The sequence below is a fragment of the Ambystoma mexicanum genome, chromosome 5q (assembly GCF_040938575.1).
Source record: "Ambystoma mexicanum isolate Mex_15411 chromosome 5q, UKY_AmexF1_1, whole genome shotgun sequence".
Classification (NCBI taxonomy): Eukaryota; Metazoa; Chordata; class Amphibia; order Caudata; family Ambystomatidae; genus Ambystoma; species Ambystoma mexicanum.
In genome coordinates, this window is record NC_090933.1 from 1315379145 (window position 1) to 1315396905 (window position 17761).

Here is a 17761-nt window from a genome sequence, read left to right on the forward strand (position 1 = left end):
CTCCCTGTGTACAGTCCGGGGCCATGCGTGAACACAGCACCCCTCCCGATATATACAGTACACAGCAGCACTTCGCATCTGTGTGCACACAGGTCACTCACTCCCTGTGTACAGTCCTGGGACCTTGCTTGAACACAGCACCCCTCCCTGTATATACAGTACACAGCAGCACAGGTCACTCACTCCCTGTGAACAGTCCAGGGCCATGCGTGAACACAGCACCCCTCCCTGTATATACAGTACACAGCACCACTTCACATCTGTGTGTACACAGGTCACTCACTCTCTGTGAACACGGTGGCCTTCCGGAGAGTGAGAGAAGCTCTCGATTGAGCAGAATTCCCTCTTCCTACTGGATGGCATTCACAAGTGCTCTTCGGAGAAAGTAATGAGCTCTGTGTCCCTTCATCCAGACTCCCTGCAGGACATGACTTCTATCTTCTATGCACACGCGCAGTGTGCCTTCAGACTACTAAGCCGACTCCCTGTAGAGATACTGCTTTCACAGACATGCGCACTGTAACCCCACAGATTCCTAGCCGGCTCTCTGTAGAGAGAGAGAGAGAGAGAGAGAGAGAGAGAGAGATTCTCTGCACATGCGCAGAGTGTCTTCAGCAACTAGCTAGGCCGGATGCAGGGAAACGGCTTATCTGCACATGCGCGTTGCAACACACTTCCTACTAGCCATGTCATTTTCTGCATCCCCTCATGATCTTCCGAGGAAGTAATGCGCATTGTGTACCTTCAGCCAGGCTTCCTGCAGTAAACTGCTTCTCTGCACATGCATACTGTAACCCTACAGACTACTAAACACACTCACTGCAGAAACGCGAACAGAACAATCTACTGTCCCGGCTCATTTCTCTAATTTGCTTGTCTGCACATGCGCACTGTGCTTCTATAGCTACTTACCAGGCTCACTTCTCAAACACTGCTTCTTTGCAAATGCGCACTGTGCTTCTATAGCTACACTGCTTCTTTGCACATGCGCACTGTGCTTCTATAGCTACTTGCCAGGCTCACTTCTAAAGCACTGCTTCTCTGCACATGCGCACTTTACTTCCATAGCTACTTGCCAGGCTTCCTGCAGATAGACTGCTTCTCTGCACATGCGCAGTATGAACTCTTACCCGCGCTGTATTTGCAGGTCATCAGATTGAAGACCCAGGGCCATCTTGTTTGTTTCGAGACCTCTTCTTCGGCTCTGGAGTTTTTCCCGCCTTTGGACCTCGTGGTGCCATGAGAGAGGTGAGAGGTTTATCCCTGACTGTAGCCTGGGTCCTTTAGAACGAGGACGTGGCAAATGATCCTACACCACGCTCGGCATTTGTCATGGCATTTCTTCTAGCAGTGGGCTCAGAGGCAGTACTGAGAACTGGTGCAGGAGCCTTGCAATCATTAGGCACAGGAGCATTACAATCATTAGGTATGGCATTTGGCATGGCAATTGTGCTAGCAGTGGGCTCGCAGGCAGTACTGAGAACTGGTGCAGGAGCCTTGCCATCATTAGATATGGCATTCGGCATGGCAATTGTACTAGCAGTGGGCTCTCAGGCAGTACTGAGAACTGGTGCAGGAGCTTTGCAATCATTCGGTATGTCATTTGTACTAGCAGTGGACTCACAACCAGTACTGAGAACTGGTGCAGGAGCATTGCAATCATTAGGTATGTCATTTGACATGGCAATTGTACTAGTGTAAGTGAGAGGCCCCCAGAAATACAGTTAATTCTCCCAATGGAGTCAGTAAAAACGCATCCCAAGAGGGAATGAGACGAAGACCAAGTGCTGGTGGTATCAAAGGCTTTATCTAAAAGAGGGCAAGCAGAATCTGCTCTGCTTACGCCGAGAGCGCTCTGCAGAAAACATGTTACAATTCAATTTTATACAACAAAATCATCATCAAGCTGAGGGAAGGCCTAGGGGGCACATGAACAGTTGGGATTGGTTGCTAAGAGCGGGCACCTATAGGTGCCATAGGGATGGCGGCATTTGGTTGGCTTGAGGGCACGTGGTGAGACGATGACGTATCCTAGGTCAATCGGTCAGCTGGGATCATCAGATTGGCATGTGGAGTGGCGAGTTGTTGCGGTGTTGCATATTAAATAACCATTTAACATTTGCCCTGGTGGCCACACATTCCCATTCATTCACTACCATAATCAGCTTGTCCTGCAAGCTCAAAGACCTGTGATTTAAACACTTATACAAGCGTGGTTCAAATGCAGGTTAATTTACTATTGGGCCTAGGTTAAGATTCTTCCATTGAATACAGCGCTTAACCCAGGGGTCTCCAACCTTTGGCGTGAGCTACTTTCAGTGGAGGACCAACAGTGGAGAGCTAATTGCGGGCGATCAGGGGTGGGGATGTTCATAAACATTGGAACTTGTACACATTTTTTTTTTAGCGGTTCATGTTCTCTTTATAAATGGAGGGAATAACATATGCCTTCAGGATTATGTTAATAAAGGTCAAGCCCTGGTCATTTCCAAAGTGTTGCAGGCTAAATCAGTGCACGTGTGCAAGACAGTCACATGGACACCATTTCAGCTTGACACACTTAGGAAACGAGCAGATAGTCACTTGTTCAGGCTATGGCACAGCTGCGCTATAGCCAAATATTCCAAGTGCAGTAATTTTCATTTGCAATTGCGCGCCACTTTTTCTTTGGTGCATGTGTCGATTTTGGGCCTGATTCATGGAATATTTGCCCAGTTGAAAGTGAATTTGCACTGCTGACAAGTGCCTTTGCACTGCCAACACAAACCCTGATTCATGGAACTGCAGAGATTGTATTTTTGCAGCGCAAAGTCAGGGCAAAGTTATTTTGTACTGCAAAAATGATTATGCGCCGACTTTGCCCGGACTTGCACTGCAAAAATATATTTTGCACGGTGGCAAGAATCATGGTTTGCAGTGCAAAGTCACTTTTCAGCAGTGCAAATTCACATTGAAACTTGTGCCCTGCTGGTGGGAGACTTCAAAGTACAGCCACTGCTCATGTCAGTGAAGAGACACAGATGAGTGATAAGAAAGGCAGGTAAAATATGCTTTCTGGAATCTTGAAATGAAATAACAGGTTGACAGCGCTGAGTAGCATCAAAGTGGAATTTCATAAATATGTGAATAATGCCATGCTATGCGCCTCTTACATAGTATTACGCCAGCAGAAATGTGTGAATCTTTGGGATACCAGAAAGTTGATGGAAAACTTTTAGGATGATAGTAAAAACTCTCAAGGGAGCACATGCCTTATTTGCGAGGAATGAGTTTTGAAGAAAATAGTGAAAATAAAAGAAAAAGTAAAAGTAACTTGCTGGAGAATGCGGGCATCGATCCCACTACCTCTCGCATGCTAAGCGAGCACTCTATCATGTGAGCTAATCATCCTCCTGTTCAAACGTCCGTGACAGCTCCAGAGCTAAAGCACAGTAGACACTTGCTTGGCTGTCCAGGCACCCGTAGTGCATAAAGTCGCTTCCCCGTCTGCCGCAGGGGAAATCTCAATCGCACCCTTTTGCCCGAAACAAAATACCCATTACCTTGTTTTCAAAAGTCCAAATGGGGCTTCTGTAATACAAAATGAGCCCCGGGTCGAAACAGCGGCATCCAGCTATCATGCTGAATGTCTCTGCTTAGGTCTGGGTTTATTTGCAATCATATGAGTTACTATTAGAAACGGCAGGGCTCTGGCGAGGAAGTCCCGAGGGGACTTGCTCGGCCGGGACTTCCTCGCCAGAGCCCTGTCATCTAAAAATAGCTTACATGGTTGCTAATGAGCCCAGGGTGAGCGGAGACAGTAAGCATCATAGCTAAATGCTCCGTTTCACCCTGGGCTCTCTGCCGAGCTGACCACTCCTCCTCTGATGGCACAAACAGATGTGTACACATGAGAGGAGGGGCCGCAGTAAGGCACACAGATGCACAATAAAAACAATAAATCACAATCACCACCTCACCCGACCCACCCGACCTCAAATTCTGCTTCAGGCAGCTTACGTCCACACTTCAAAGCCCCAGGGCAGCTCCAACATGGGGAAAAGAAAATGTGCGCCGGTGCTTTTAAAAGAGAACGCCCGGGCTTACCAACACAGCACAAAAGGAAACAACTGTGGCCAATGGCAGAACAGCTTGCAGTAGCAAGGAACTTGCTCTGGCCAATCACAGGATGCATTCCATATGCTTACATATTTGCAGACCTGTGATTGGTCAGAGCACTTCCTTGCATTATTTTTTTTTCTTTTTGAAAGTCGAACGCAAGCGACTTCAGAGGCTCCAGCGAGCTACCAGTCGCTCGCGATCGACTGTTTGGAGACCCCTGGCTTAACCTGTTCAGACAATTTAAGAATATACTGGCTACGGGGCAGAGCTCTTGTGGTCATGGTATGGTCTGGGATGTCCATCTGACAAACAACACAGAGGGCTCTAAATCTATGACTGAAACAAATGGGTCACAGGAGGCACATACCATCATGGGCATATATTTCATTGTGGGGGTTTAGTGGCTGCTTGTCCAAACATCATTAAATCTCTGCTAACCTGTCTTGACACCATCAAGGGTAGCGGAAAATCGAAACCTCTTTGCAGTATAGTTCCTCGTTGTACATAGAAACAAGGCCTTCAGAAACAGATCTTACCTACAGGCCTTTACATGTGGCTTACTATATCACATTTAGGTTATACTGATTTAGAAGATACTAGGGGCCTCATTACGACCCTGGTGCTGACGGAATGAAGGGGGCCGGTACGGGACCGGCCCCCTTCATTCTGTCGGGGGCGATTACGAGGTTCCCTTTGCGGGACCCGGATCAGACGTCTGGTAAGGTCCCGCGAGGGGAAGAGGGAGCTAACAATGGGTCACTTGTAATGTGCCTGTTGTTACCTCCCTCCCCATTCCCATTGTGCCCTATGGGTGCTAAAATAGGAATGGGGAATGGTTCCTGCAAGGAGGAATTACCGGGTCCTCCTATGTCGGAATGGCCCGGTTATTCCTCATTGCAAGAACCCGGTAATGAGCCCGGTTTGGAGGCAGCCATGGAGCTAATAATGATGCCCTATGTTTTCTATCTGGCTAAATATTCTCATCGTAACAAAGAACTCCTCAAGAAATTAGAAACGTGTGTTTGAATCAGTGTTCATCTTTCATTAAGCGCAGTTCATGGCTCCGGGTCTGTGCATGCAGCCTCAGCAGATGTAACTTGGCGAGAGTGATTATCTGCTGTATTACGTTTACACGATATCGTACATATATTTACATTGGAACTTATGAAAATGAGGTAGCTTAGCGCTGGCGTGTACAGTATTATACTGGTTATGCATTGTTCTGTTGCAATCTATTTCTATGAGCATTTTTGTACCATATGTTAATATACATCACACTTTCATTATTAAGCTTAACATAAGAACTTCTGGTCACACATTTATGCTATATTGTTCACTTGTACACACATTGCCCCATTATTGAGTTTACATGATTTCACATGCAAAAAAGCACGTTGGCTCTGTCCTCATTAAGGCGTGAACAATCAAACGGACTCAAGGGTCACTTATTGCTGTTGACTCTGTTTTAAGGGGTATGGGGATTACATTCTTTATGGCCAGGGTCTGTTGGCTGTGGGGGCAGGTTTATAGAGACGGATAGCTTTTGCCCTGGACCCTGCTCAGGGCTGTATCTGGATCAGTGAAGTGAGACAGAAGACAGAAGATACAGTATGAATTTTGTTGCATTCTCGCAGCTAGTCTCTCATGGGAAACGTACCACTGCAGAGACGGCAATGGGAGGAGGTGGGGGAGGAACTTGCTCACTGTGCACGCGTGGCTGGGAGAGCTGCAGGCCTACGTTGAAACCTGACAACTATCCTACCATTACAAAATGGAGTCGGTGGCTTACAAAATGGAGTCTCGTTCAACTCTGGTCTTACACTGTTACAAGGGGGGGTCACAGTGCCTGAGGGTATTCCCGCACGAGTGCTCCGAGGCCGGGGCCCTGGAACCAAAGCAACCACAACTGGGTCTACCCAGTAAGTGTAGGAATGGGGTGAAGGGGGTTCAGAATGCCCTCTCCTTCCACTCATTCCCCCTTTCGTTACTTAAGTAACGAATATCGTAACTGCACCAATCTTTTACGTTCTTCTTCTTCTGCCACTGCTTCATCCCATGCAGGTGTCCCCTTTATTGGCATCCATACTCTGTATATCGCTCGGGGCCTTTCCCCCTTCTAGCATACTCATCTGGGGTACAGGTCATATAAATACACCCTCCCTCATTCTCCAAGTCCGCTCATACTTCCTTGTACCATTGTAACTCTCTAGGCTCCTTTATGGTTATGTGATATAAATTATCCACTCTGTGCCCTGTGTTGTATATAGCTGTCATTCTATATTTGGGCTCTGAATTATCTATTGTACTTCTGCCTCCTGTTTGATTTGCGCCACTCCATTTGCACGGCCCATTGTTACCATCACCAGCGCACCATTAGGTGCTGCATTTGCGCAGTATCAGAGTCCTAATTGGCACACAAAAAATGAGGAGCAAAAAGACGATGAGTGGTATGAGAAGTTTCATGGTCATTCCTAGCCAGGAAGGTACCCAGGAGAAACCATTATCAAACCAAGTGCTGGGCTGTGCCCCTCCTTCGTCCTTCATACGCTCTCCGAGCTCATGCACTGCTGCTATCTCATGTGAGAGGTACCCGTTCACCGCATCTGCAGAAGGTACAAATGTGCAACATGCGCCCCCCATTTTTCGGCAAACACCTCCATCGATTGCTGTTAACAGGTCTAGCACTTACCTGTTCTGCATGGTCATTAATCGCAGGGCTCGAAGTTCCACTTTGATGTCATTAAACCCTTCTTCAGTGTCGTTGGCCAATTGGATGAGCTCCCACCATGTGATATGGAGCCACTTGGCATTCGCTCTTGCCTGAATGCTAGGAATGAGGGACGCAAAGAATGTCTCGACAGAGCTGAACAGCCGGAATCGATCTGGTATTTGGGCCAGGAGCTCTAATGATTTGGCAGAGATATAATTTGATGATCGTTTCTTCCTCTGCATTGGATTTTGTGCACCTTCCTCGTATTTGGTATACACGGGAGCTGTTTCATGCGGCGTGTGTGACATTTTGTTTGGGGCCACCACGTGTGTGCTTCCTCCGTGGATGTGGCTTTCTGGGATCACCATTAGGGCGGAATGCAGCGTTGCCAATGAGCATGTGCCTCTCCATGATTGCGGGAGATGCAGGTATGCCATGTTGCCGCAAACCCAGTATGTATCCATCATTGCAGCAGTTCCTTTCTTCATGTCCTGTATTATGAGAGTTTTGCTGCAGTTTTTATTTTCCCCCATATCCTTTTTCCCTTCCCCACGGAAACAAAGTTCGTAAGAAATGTCTTTTTGTAGTTTAAAGGGTTTCTCGATGGCGGTGACCCAAGTGAGCTTTTTTATGTGTTCAGTGCATGTAGGAGCGCATGTTCTCTATACCCATGACAGCTTTTCTTCAGAGAACCCTCACAGCGCTTCCGCTTTGCATAGTACTTCTTCGTTTTGCCATTTATTGTCTGCATGAAATGTCCCTTTTATCACCAGGAAAGGCTCTTTTACACAAACTATTCCTTGCAGTCGGGAATAACATGTCTGCTCGTTCAGCAATAGTTCAAATGAAACTGTGTGCACTTGAAAAGTGTTTTTGATTCGACATAGTGCAATATGTAGGAGACACTGAGCCTCTGCAAATGGTACTTCTTGGGGCAATAGAACCTTTGGGGTACCTGAGGCATGAGGTGTAAGTGAGCATACGTAGCAACTTTCGTTAGTTGCTTGCTTTGCCGTGTTGCTCATGTCAGCATACCATTTGTTTGTCTGGTGTGGGTTGCTGGCGATCATCAACTGTGTCTAAGCCGAATTTATAATGCTCTTTCCATTTTCCTGTTGTGTTTCCCTCTTCTTCCTTCTGAGCCCACCTCCCCCGTTTCCCTGGGCTCGCTTGCCACCCTCCTCGCCTTCCCATCTTGTATATACATTATAGTAGGTGATGGTCATGCGTTTGTTATCACTTCTCCCTTCTCTGATGGTTGTGTTTCCTGATGTTGCAGTTTCTGAAACTGGCATGGTCGTTGGGTATGGGTGATTCTGTACCCACGTGAGTTCTGAAGGAGTTCTGTCATTCATTGTGTAGACATTAAAATCAGATTCATTTACGTATGAGGTCAGTGGGGTGACTTGCATTGTTGTGGTGTTTGTGATATTGGTGGTGCTGTTATATTCATCCCCATGGTTCTCGTGGGCCCATATTAACTTGACACATCCCAAATTGGATGGGTCCCTATCTTGATTGTTTTTATACCCACGCCCCCCTGGCTCACACCGATTGAAATATACGTGATAGTCCAATACAGGAACAGGCCAATTAACATTGAAAAGAATACCAATGCACACACAAACAGCACGCATTCATATGAATAACTAGGATAAGCATATCTCCTTCGTCTATTCCTATCTACACTATAATTTGCTGCTGCTGGGGCGTCGTCCATGCCCATTGTAGCTCCTGATAAATGAAATATAAGCATTTGTTAATCATGCACGTTACTCTTCCATCTTTTACACATCGTTTACTAGTGAATTAATTTCAGTTTTACTTTTTCATTTCTCATATGGTTAAGTATTATTATTATTTTTTTTTTCTCGCATCCTTCCGTTTCCCTACCCCACACCTCAAGTCTGGGGGAAGGGAACTGAGGGAGACAATTCACTGTCAGTTGGAGTCGTCAACGAGGAAGGAAAACATTATTGTCACGTATATTTTCAATTACATAATCAAAGAGGAAAAACAGAGAGCGAGAGAGAAGACATTTTATATTTATCTCATCTTGTCACACACATTACTAGTACTTGTTGACACTATAGATTTATTTACAAATCTTTATTTATTCTTTGTTTACTCTTAGTTCGTTCCTGGCACCTGTACTGTATTTCCACGTTTCCCACCCTCTATATTTTTGCACTCTGCTCCTTCCTGTTACTTTCGTTCTCTATGCAGTCTGTGCTCCCATGAGCCCTACGAACATCTGTTAAGTGCACCCAATATTTCAGGCCCTGTACCTTGACAGCTGTAGGCGGGCAGTATATTGCCTTGTATGAACCATGGAACCTTGGCCCTTTCCACCTACGAACAAAACTCCTCACGTATACCATGTCACCTGTCATCAACTGGCAATCTGGACTATCAGTGGCTGGGGTCATTGTATCAGTGGCGTTTTCCTGTGTGAATGGTGGTGCTATTTGTTTGGCTATGGCTCGTGCGGCTCTTGTCAAGTTCCTAAGATACTCATGGAATTCTTCTCCTAGAACTCCTGCACTTTGGTGTGCGTCTGATTGCATGCGCAAGGGTGAGTGGGCTGTGTGCATCCTCCTACCTGTCACAATTTCATGGGGTGACAGGTGGTGGTCCTTGCTAGGTTGGTTTCTCATTTCAAAAAGTGCAAGGGGTAAACAATGCATGTTCTTATTTAAATTGGAATTGCAAGTTAATGCTGGGTACTTGCACGAGGAGTCCATATCCTTGTATTTTTATCTTTTTTAGCTTCTTCTATATTCTTTGGCATATATTAAGATGTTTATTTTTCGAGAGGATGGAAACATTTGTACTTTTTATCAAAATTGTTTTGTTTTATTTTTCTCTTTCCTTTTTATGCAGTTGAGCAAGTTCTATGTAGTTATTTAATTTCTTCATTTGTCTTCAATTCTACAATTTAATATTACATGGTTTTATGCTATTTGTATTCTGTTTAAAAAGTCGAAATTTGTTTTGGCTAAGATGCACAATACAATAAAAAATAAATAAGTTAAATGCTCTGTTTATGGTGCAATGTATTTGTAATGTGTTTTTAAAGAATAGGTAAACTGGCCTAGTGGTAATGAAATGGCAGATTGTAGTTGGAGCAGTGTTTGGTGTCTAGCAGTAGTGGTTGGGAAGGAACAGTTCTTTATATGTAAGGTGAAGTGATCTATATAGACACTTGGCCAGTATACACACGTGTGAGCAGGTGGGAATGGTGGCACTGTAAGAGGTGCAATGAGAAAGCTTAGAAAGTATGATGTTTTATATGGACTGAAAAAGGAAAAGTGCATATGTGCATTTACAGCAGCACTGTGTCTAACCTTTTTCTAAAAAAGATAAAGCAGTGGCACTTGGTGTGTGGAAGTTTAATATGTTGACTGTACATGTAAGTAACTGGCCGTCTTCTCTGGGCCAGTTTTCTCAGCCGGTTTCCATGGTTAAGGACCTGGGGTTTAAACGTACCTCATCTTTGTCCATGAAGGCACAGGTTGGCACGGCCACTTCCAGCTCAGGCTCCTGCGACGGGTCATTCCCTATATTCCAGTGCGCCTATGTACTGGATCGTTTGCAAGTTCTTCAGAACTTTGCCACGCGGTTGTCACATTTATCCGTAAACTCAGTTGGCTGCCGGTTGCCAAACGTGTTCAGTTGAAGGCCCTTTGCCTGGTCCACCAGGCTTTTTATGGCCTGGGGCAGAATACCTTACGGCTAAATGTCTGCCTTATATTCCGAGTCGTGCCTTGGGGTTGAAAATAGTTTCCTTTGAGAATTAATTAAAATATGGCCATAAGTAACAGAGATATAGAAGATTTGATGAACTTTGTGTCCATCCTTGAAGACATCATCAGTACTACATGCCACACAGCAAGTGACGTTGTGGAAAGTATTCCTCCATAGCTAGTTTCTGATGATATGACACCTGCCTCACATTTTCCTCACTAAAACTACCACATAGTATATATGTTGTGCATATGATCTACACTACACATGCCACAACTGGAGCCAGTAATTTTTAGATGTCACCTGGAATTTTCAATAACCTGAGTTGGTCAGGGACTACATGATGTATCTGACCCCTTCATAACCAGCCCCGGCTTTCTTCGGTTTTTTCTGGAATGCATTGTATCTAAGGGGTGCCAGAAAAATCTCCTCTAGTCATTGATCTCTGACTCAATGCCTCAATCTAGACATCCAGATACTGCACTGGCTGTAGGTACAATTCTATTACAGCAGACACAAATGAAGTTCTACCATGATTAGGGACATGCATAACAAGGTGATTGTCATAAATGTCATCTTATTTGTGTCTCACATGCGTTTAGCTGAATGCATAAATATTTGCTGTTATGAAGGGAAAACTGCATATACATTAGAAAAAGAATATCCATATCAAAGGTGCTCCATGGTGTATAGGACAGGTCTACTGTGATGTTTCTTCGTCTCCAAGATTTAGGTAGCATAAACAGCACCTTCCTCGTATCCTTAAGCATGGCTGCATTCCTTAGACAGTATGTACCTTTAAATGGAGCCCTCCTGGTCTCAAGGTCTTTGTCCTCAGAAGTGCTGGGGAGTTCACTAGCTAAGGTGGTTGGTGGCTGATCTTTCTCACTTCAGGAAAGTTGTTTCCTCAAATCAGAAGACAGACACTCATGGTTGCTTCTCATACTGCACCGGCTCTCATGGACGACTTTCAGAGCTTGTGAAAGAAGATTGAGGAGGGTTTAGACTTAACTGCACATGTGGAGATAATGTTGCTATGAGGGCAGTTTCGTGATTCTATCCTGTAATGCACCGGATTCCAAATCGGCTCCCTTTTTTTAAGCATAACCTTGCGCTGATTATGCGATAGATCAGCAGGGGCTATTGCATCCCTCAAACCTCTTTGTTTCATTAGAGTTATCCCGCTGTTATATCACATCTTATAATCTTTGCTGTCAAAACACAGGTATACTCCTAGTGCAATAGTGATGTTTGGATTTGTAGGGATGCCAAGATGGGTATTCAAGACACATTTCAAAAGCCTTTTCTGGACCCGGATGGTTCTACTGATAAGCCCCAATTCATGTTGCAACCCATCACCCGGGGAACTAGTTGAGGGGGAACCCCTGACCCTCAAAAGCCCTGAGTTTTGGAGGCTTTCCAAGCATCCACATGGAGATGCCGCCAAACCATAGAGGATAACCATGTTCATTTTGGACTCCATCACTTGGAGACACTTATCCATGAGTTTTCCCAAATTGATGATAAAACTGAGAAAGCACTCTTAACCCATGGTTGCTTGCTTTGCCACCACATCTGCAGCCCCCCTCATGAGGAAAGGCCAAACCCAAATACCTGTATTCATCCACAACCCCAATTAATGAGTTATCCAGGATCCATTAAAAGGTTGACTTTAATTTGTTTTAAGAAGATTTGGTTTAAGACCATGCTTCAAAAAGTACTTATGAGAGTATTCTAAACTCTGTTGTCAAATAAATCACCTCGATACCCACGATCATATCCAAGGCCTTCTGCACTTCCTTTGACAAGCCCCTCTTTACGATAAAATAGAAAAGTGGTATTGACTGATCCCACGGCCCTCCCGTTTCAGCTCTACACATGTCTTGCATTTTAAGAATAAATCTAGCTGGGTCCTCATCATCACCCATAGTATACTGCATCAGGGACTGTAGATTGGGTATCTGGGATGGCCCTCCGTAGTGCATCCCATACCTGTGCTCTTACTCCATTGAACGCTGCTCCATCATGTGCATCTTCCCCAGGGTTACTCCCAGGTATCCGGCCTTAACCCACATATCCCCAGCCTGGTCCCCAATTATAGCAACCATCAAGCTATTAAAATTCCCTATTGCCAGTGGCACCCCTGCTGCTTGCTTTTTCTAATTCATATATCCACTTGCCCGCCACTGCTGTAAGCTGCGGGAGGGCCTTAATTACATTATTCGTATCCGTTTGGGGGAAGGGGACATACTGTGTCCTCCCTGCCCCCTTATGTGGGTCATCTGCATGAGGGTCATCTGCATCTTTGCCCTACTTCCTACACCCTTCTTCACAACTCCTCTTCTACTCTTTAGCAACGCCATGCGGCCGGCCGTGTTCCTCAACCTGTCCCCGGCCCACAGACATTCTACTTGAGGGGTATTCTCACCTGCCTCTTCACCCCTTCCTTCTCCTTTGCTCTGACCCTCTGCAAATGTATCATTGTCCTATTCCTCCACATTCTCTCCAAACACTGTATTTTCCTCTCCCAAGATTATCCACCCACCCGGGATTCTTCCTTTCTCAAGACCTACATGTCTTATTTCTTCAATGTCCATCCTAAGCAGCACTTCCCCTGATTTCCATTCTCCCGACACTTTTCTCGATGCCCCTATTTCCCTTACTGCTCTTGGGATCTATATCCTTCTTAGTTCTGTTAGCAAACCTGTCAGTCTATCCTCGAACTCCCTTGACCTGTAACCCACTGATGCCAGTTTTCCTCAGGCGGGTGAATATACAGAGGTGGGGGAGCGGTAGCCAGCATTGTTGCTGGTGCTGCAGAGGACCCTACCACAGCAGAAGGGTTCCCTATTGCAACGGGTACATAGCTTGGATTGGTGCACCCTTCTCTGGGATATGTTGTCAAGGGATATAATCCCCCACACACCAATGGCATCACGCCCTCTCCTTCTCGCTTCCTGCACTTTCCATCTTTGTCTTTCTGCCTCTACTCTGTTCCCTTGATCTTCTGCGTCTTCAAACATACGCCAGAGATCTAAATTTTATTTTCTATTCTGTAGCTGCTTTCCCTTATATTTTGCTAATAAAAATATGGACATGTGTTCCAAGATGATGCTGCTGTTGTGTGAGCCCGACCCTGGCCATGGGCAGAGCATCCCCCCCATGTCTCTGCAATCCACTGCTTATATTTTTCCACCCTGTCATGATACAGTGGCAGGGTTTATACATATGTTCTATTGGTGTTCCAGCCCCCCATGCTAGTGGTGTCTATCGCTTACTGACCCTGCAAAGTCGCACTAAGGCACCACGCACGCTGCCGCTTGCTTATAACAAGAAACACAAAGAAAATCAGCTTCAACCTTTTTCTATCCCCCTTCCTTACACAGATACACCACTCCACAAAACCATCCGATAACATACCATACCACACCGCGATGCACACACTTACCACCCCTTCTTGGGCCTACTCTTTATTCAATACAACAATAATACAATAAAATAAGCTAACAGGACGAACACTACTTCCAGGCCTATTATGAGACCACTGGTTTTATTTTTTTATTCCTCCTCTAAATAATATAATGTCTTGTGGTTCCACCTTCCCTCCCCTTCCGAGGAGGGGCTCCCTGCCTTACCTTTGCCTTACCGAGCACTCTCTTCATAGTACACATTTTAATCACAAATAACTCTGGCCTCATCCATGTCACATCGATGACCTCGCTCTCCATGTACTCAGGCCTTTCACACTTCCCCCATGCATCTGTCCACAATTTGTTTTCTCTTACAAGAGTCTACTCACGTGTGGCTCACCCAAACTCCTCAACAGGGTTCCAACACCGGCCTGCACTCTCCTCGGAGCCACGCCGCACTTCAAAGAACAGAGAGGACTTCTCTTAAAATGGCTCCTGCTAAACCGCTCGGAAGATGTGTTTTTTCGGGACCGGTCTCTGTAGGTAGACACAGCTCCTTCTGGAGAAGCGACATGGAAGCCTCTGCAGGTACCAGGGCACTGGGATCACGTCGAAGGTCATCAATTGAAGGCACGCTCACACCAGAGAGAATACAACCCACTAGGGAAGAAAGGCCCAAGTCGATCTTGTAAGGATAATACGTTTTAATCTCACAAGCAGATGAGAGCAAAAGCAAAGAACTCTGCTGCTAAGAACGTTCTACTGAAAGGTAGTACAAGCAGAATCTTATAAAGCAACACACCTATATAACACACTTAAGTAGGGTAAAATACTGCACAGCGGTTGGTGTGTGCCTATACAGAATCTCCCGACCCCATAAGGGATGGCAGGCTTTTGGTTCCAGCCCAGCCCAGACCGTCCGTCTTCCATCACGTGGGTGCTACGGTGAGCATCTTCTTCTCACGTCGAAGGTCAGAAAACATATTATACTCCTACCATACAACTATTTTATCACTCATACTGTGCACTTGACAGGTCTTAAGACGAGCACAAAGGAGGTTCTGGGGCACTCTAACATTCACACACACACATTTCACTCACTCCCATCCGTCTCCAAGCTCGCCACCCTCGTTTTAACCTATAATGTATCACTCCCAGCACCTCACAACATAAATCACACAATTGTCGCTCAATGATGTGCCCTGTCCGTCCTCTTTGAACATTTCAGGACTTGTTACTTTGGGGTTGGTGGTCAACGGGCACCTGGTGCCATGGAATTCAGGAATCTTAAGGTTTAGTCAGTTATGTGGGCTATAACGTATGGTCGCCTGAGGAAGGGCTGGGTCATGCTTTAGCCAGTGTGAGATAACATGCACGCCAGTTGCCAGTCTGTGATCACGGCCTTGTAGGACACATTCATCCCGAACATCTTTGCAACACTATTAGAACAATGAAGAGGCGTTGTGGTGATTGGGGGTGTGGGCTGTCCTCAGCAGAGCTCGGGCATGGCTGGAGATTTCTCTTGACTTGTGATTTTAGGCCTAGTGCATGCATTTCTGCATCTACTGTGTGGCTGTTCCTTCTACCTATAATTACTAATATCTACACAAAATAGCAATGCGCCTTATGCTGTTCTATGTGGATAGACTACATTTGGTTATATTGGAATATGGTCCTGTTAAACTGGTAGGTGTCCGCCCTCCCCCCTGGCCTATCATAGTGCTTTGAATGCTCGCCTCACTCTAAAGCGCCTAGGGGTTGTGGGATCGGGCTGTCCCCTTCCCAACACAACTGAGTGGCGCTTTAAGTCAAGTGCTGCTGTCGCTTTTGCTGCATGGTGCTTTCTTTTCTTTTCTTTTTTTCACTAGGCGCACGTTGCAATTGTTTTTTTGTGTATTTGTGCACCCTGACTACTGAGCACGCATTGCCATTTCCTTCTATGCCAGGTTTCCACATCCTGTGACACAGGACTGGGAGCCGGATGGCCATTCTGGCCGGATCACAACAACACCAAGCAGGAGCAGCTTGTATTGCCTTGTCCGGAAGCTCAAGATGACCATAACTACAGGCTAGCCAAGGTAAGCGCAAATGCTTACATTCACATCGATTTGGCAATATGACATTTTTATCATATTACAGTGATATCATAACCATATTTTTCTTAGTGTACTGATGAACCGTGCTTAATGCCAGTTCCTGTTTTGTCAAGGGGTGAAAGGTTGTGTACCATCACTTTCTGTGATTCCACTTGGGGGCGGGGTCAGATGACATCACTTCCTGTGATATTATCACAGGTCAACGTTCATGCGATGTCACTTCCGCTACCCCAATCATTTCGGTGAAATGACATCCCTTTACACGAAATATAGTAAAGTGCTCACACAAATATATAAATCCTTATAGAAATATGCTATGCAAAATGTTTACAATTGTCTCATTATTCCCCCGCCTTGAATGGAAGACTACAAATACCAGAATGCAATTTACCAGGAGGCACAAAATGGCCTATGTATTTTGAAAATGCACTTCAAGACTTAGGGCCTCATTACGAGTATGGAGATAGCCATGCCGCTTTTACCGGGTCCGGGTTCCTTGAATGGGGAAATACCGGGCCATTCCGACCTTGGAGGGCCCGGTATTTCCCCATTCAAGGAACCCGGACCTGGTACATCCCCCATTCTCATTTGAGCCCACATAGGGCTCAATGAGAATGGGGAGGATGCTAACAACGGGCCCGTTAATGACGGGGCCGTTGTTAGCATCCTGGTCTGCTCACGGGACCCACTAAGGATGCCTGGTTTTACCAGACGTCCTTAGCGGGTCCAGCGAACAGACCTCGTAATGAGGTGGGTAGAGGGTTAACGGTACCGGCAACTCTACCGGCGCCGTTAACCCTCTACCGCCTTCCTCGTAATGAGGCCCTTAGACTCCTAATAAAAGCTAATGTGTGAAAAGCTTACCTGTTTGTATTTCAATGTTCGAAAAGGACATGCTACATTAATGTCAGGCAAACGCCACATTCCACCTAAATTTTTTTTTTTGATGTGTTGAATATGAACATGTGAAAATAAGGCAGATAGTTTTAAACTGTTTTGTGTGTGCAATTGTCCTGGAGGATGGCATAGATTTAGGCTGCTCCACTGTCAGGCTTCATTGCAGCTTGGAATCCTGTTGGTTTTCATGCAGATAAAAAAGACTGAAATATGCACTTTACACTTGAGCCGAGCATGTGTGTCGCAGGAGGGAGCGAGCTCGGTTCCCAGGGGCAGTGGGCTCCTTCCTTTGGTGGGACTTAATGGAGGCCCTCAGCCCGTGCCGCGCCTGGCTCTCACACCTCTAGTAATGAGCACTCGAGGGAATGCTTCGTACACTCTCATATACAAAATACAGATTTGAATTAGAAGAAAAAGTAATAAAGAAACATTGCAACCATTATGGACACTATACACAATAAACTTAAAATGCAGAGAGTAATGAATGAATAAGCAGCTTTCCCTGCTATTGCCTCTATGCCTACTCGGGACTAAGACAGGTCAACCTTCTTTAAGATAGCCTAGTCACCTCCAAAACAACTGCCTGCTTTACCAGGCCTTGCTTGGCTTTCCTTATAGAGGCATCTGCCCTTCAGTATCTCAGTGCCTTTCTCAATATGATATCAATAATGGGCAAAACCTTCCGTACTCATGATCTGTTATCGGCAGTGTGAAAAACCTGAGGGCCTTTCCCTTCCCACTTCTGTGGGCTCCTCTAAACTGGTGGCCAGGGGAGGGCCATCGCTTTTGGATCCCGACCA

The 17761-nt window shown here is 45.7% G+C and overlaps 1 protein-coding gene across 2 annotated transcripts in view; it reads left to right on the top strand.

The window, feature by feature from the left end:
• Positions 1 to 1120: 1120 nt before the first annotated feature.
• Positions 1121 to 17761, top strand: part of LOC138498499 (zinc finger protein 850-like) — a 441476-nt gene continuing 424835 nt past the window's right edge. For both annotated transcript variants that reach the window (XR_011278723.1, XM_069622262.1), the window contains exons 1-2: positions 1121 to 1248; positions 15915 to 16046. The gene's annotated coding sequence lies outside the window, so the exon portion shown is untranslated. The remainder of the gene's footprint in view (positions 1249 to 15914; positions 16047 to 17761) is intronic.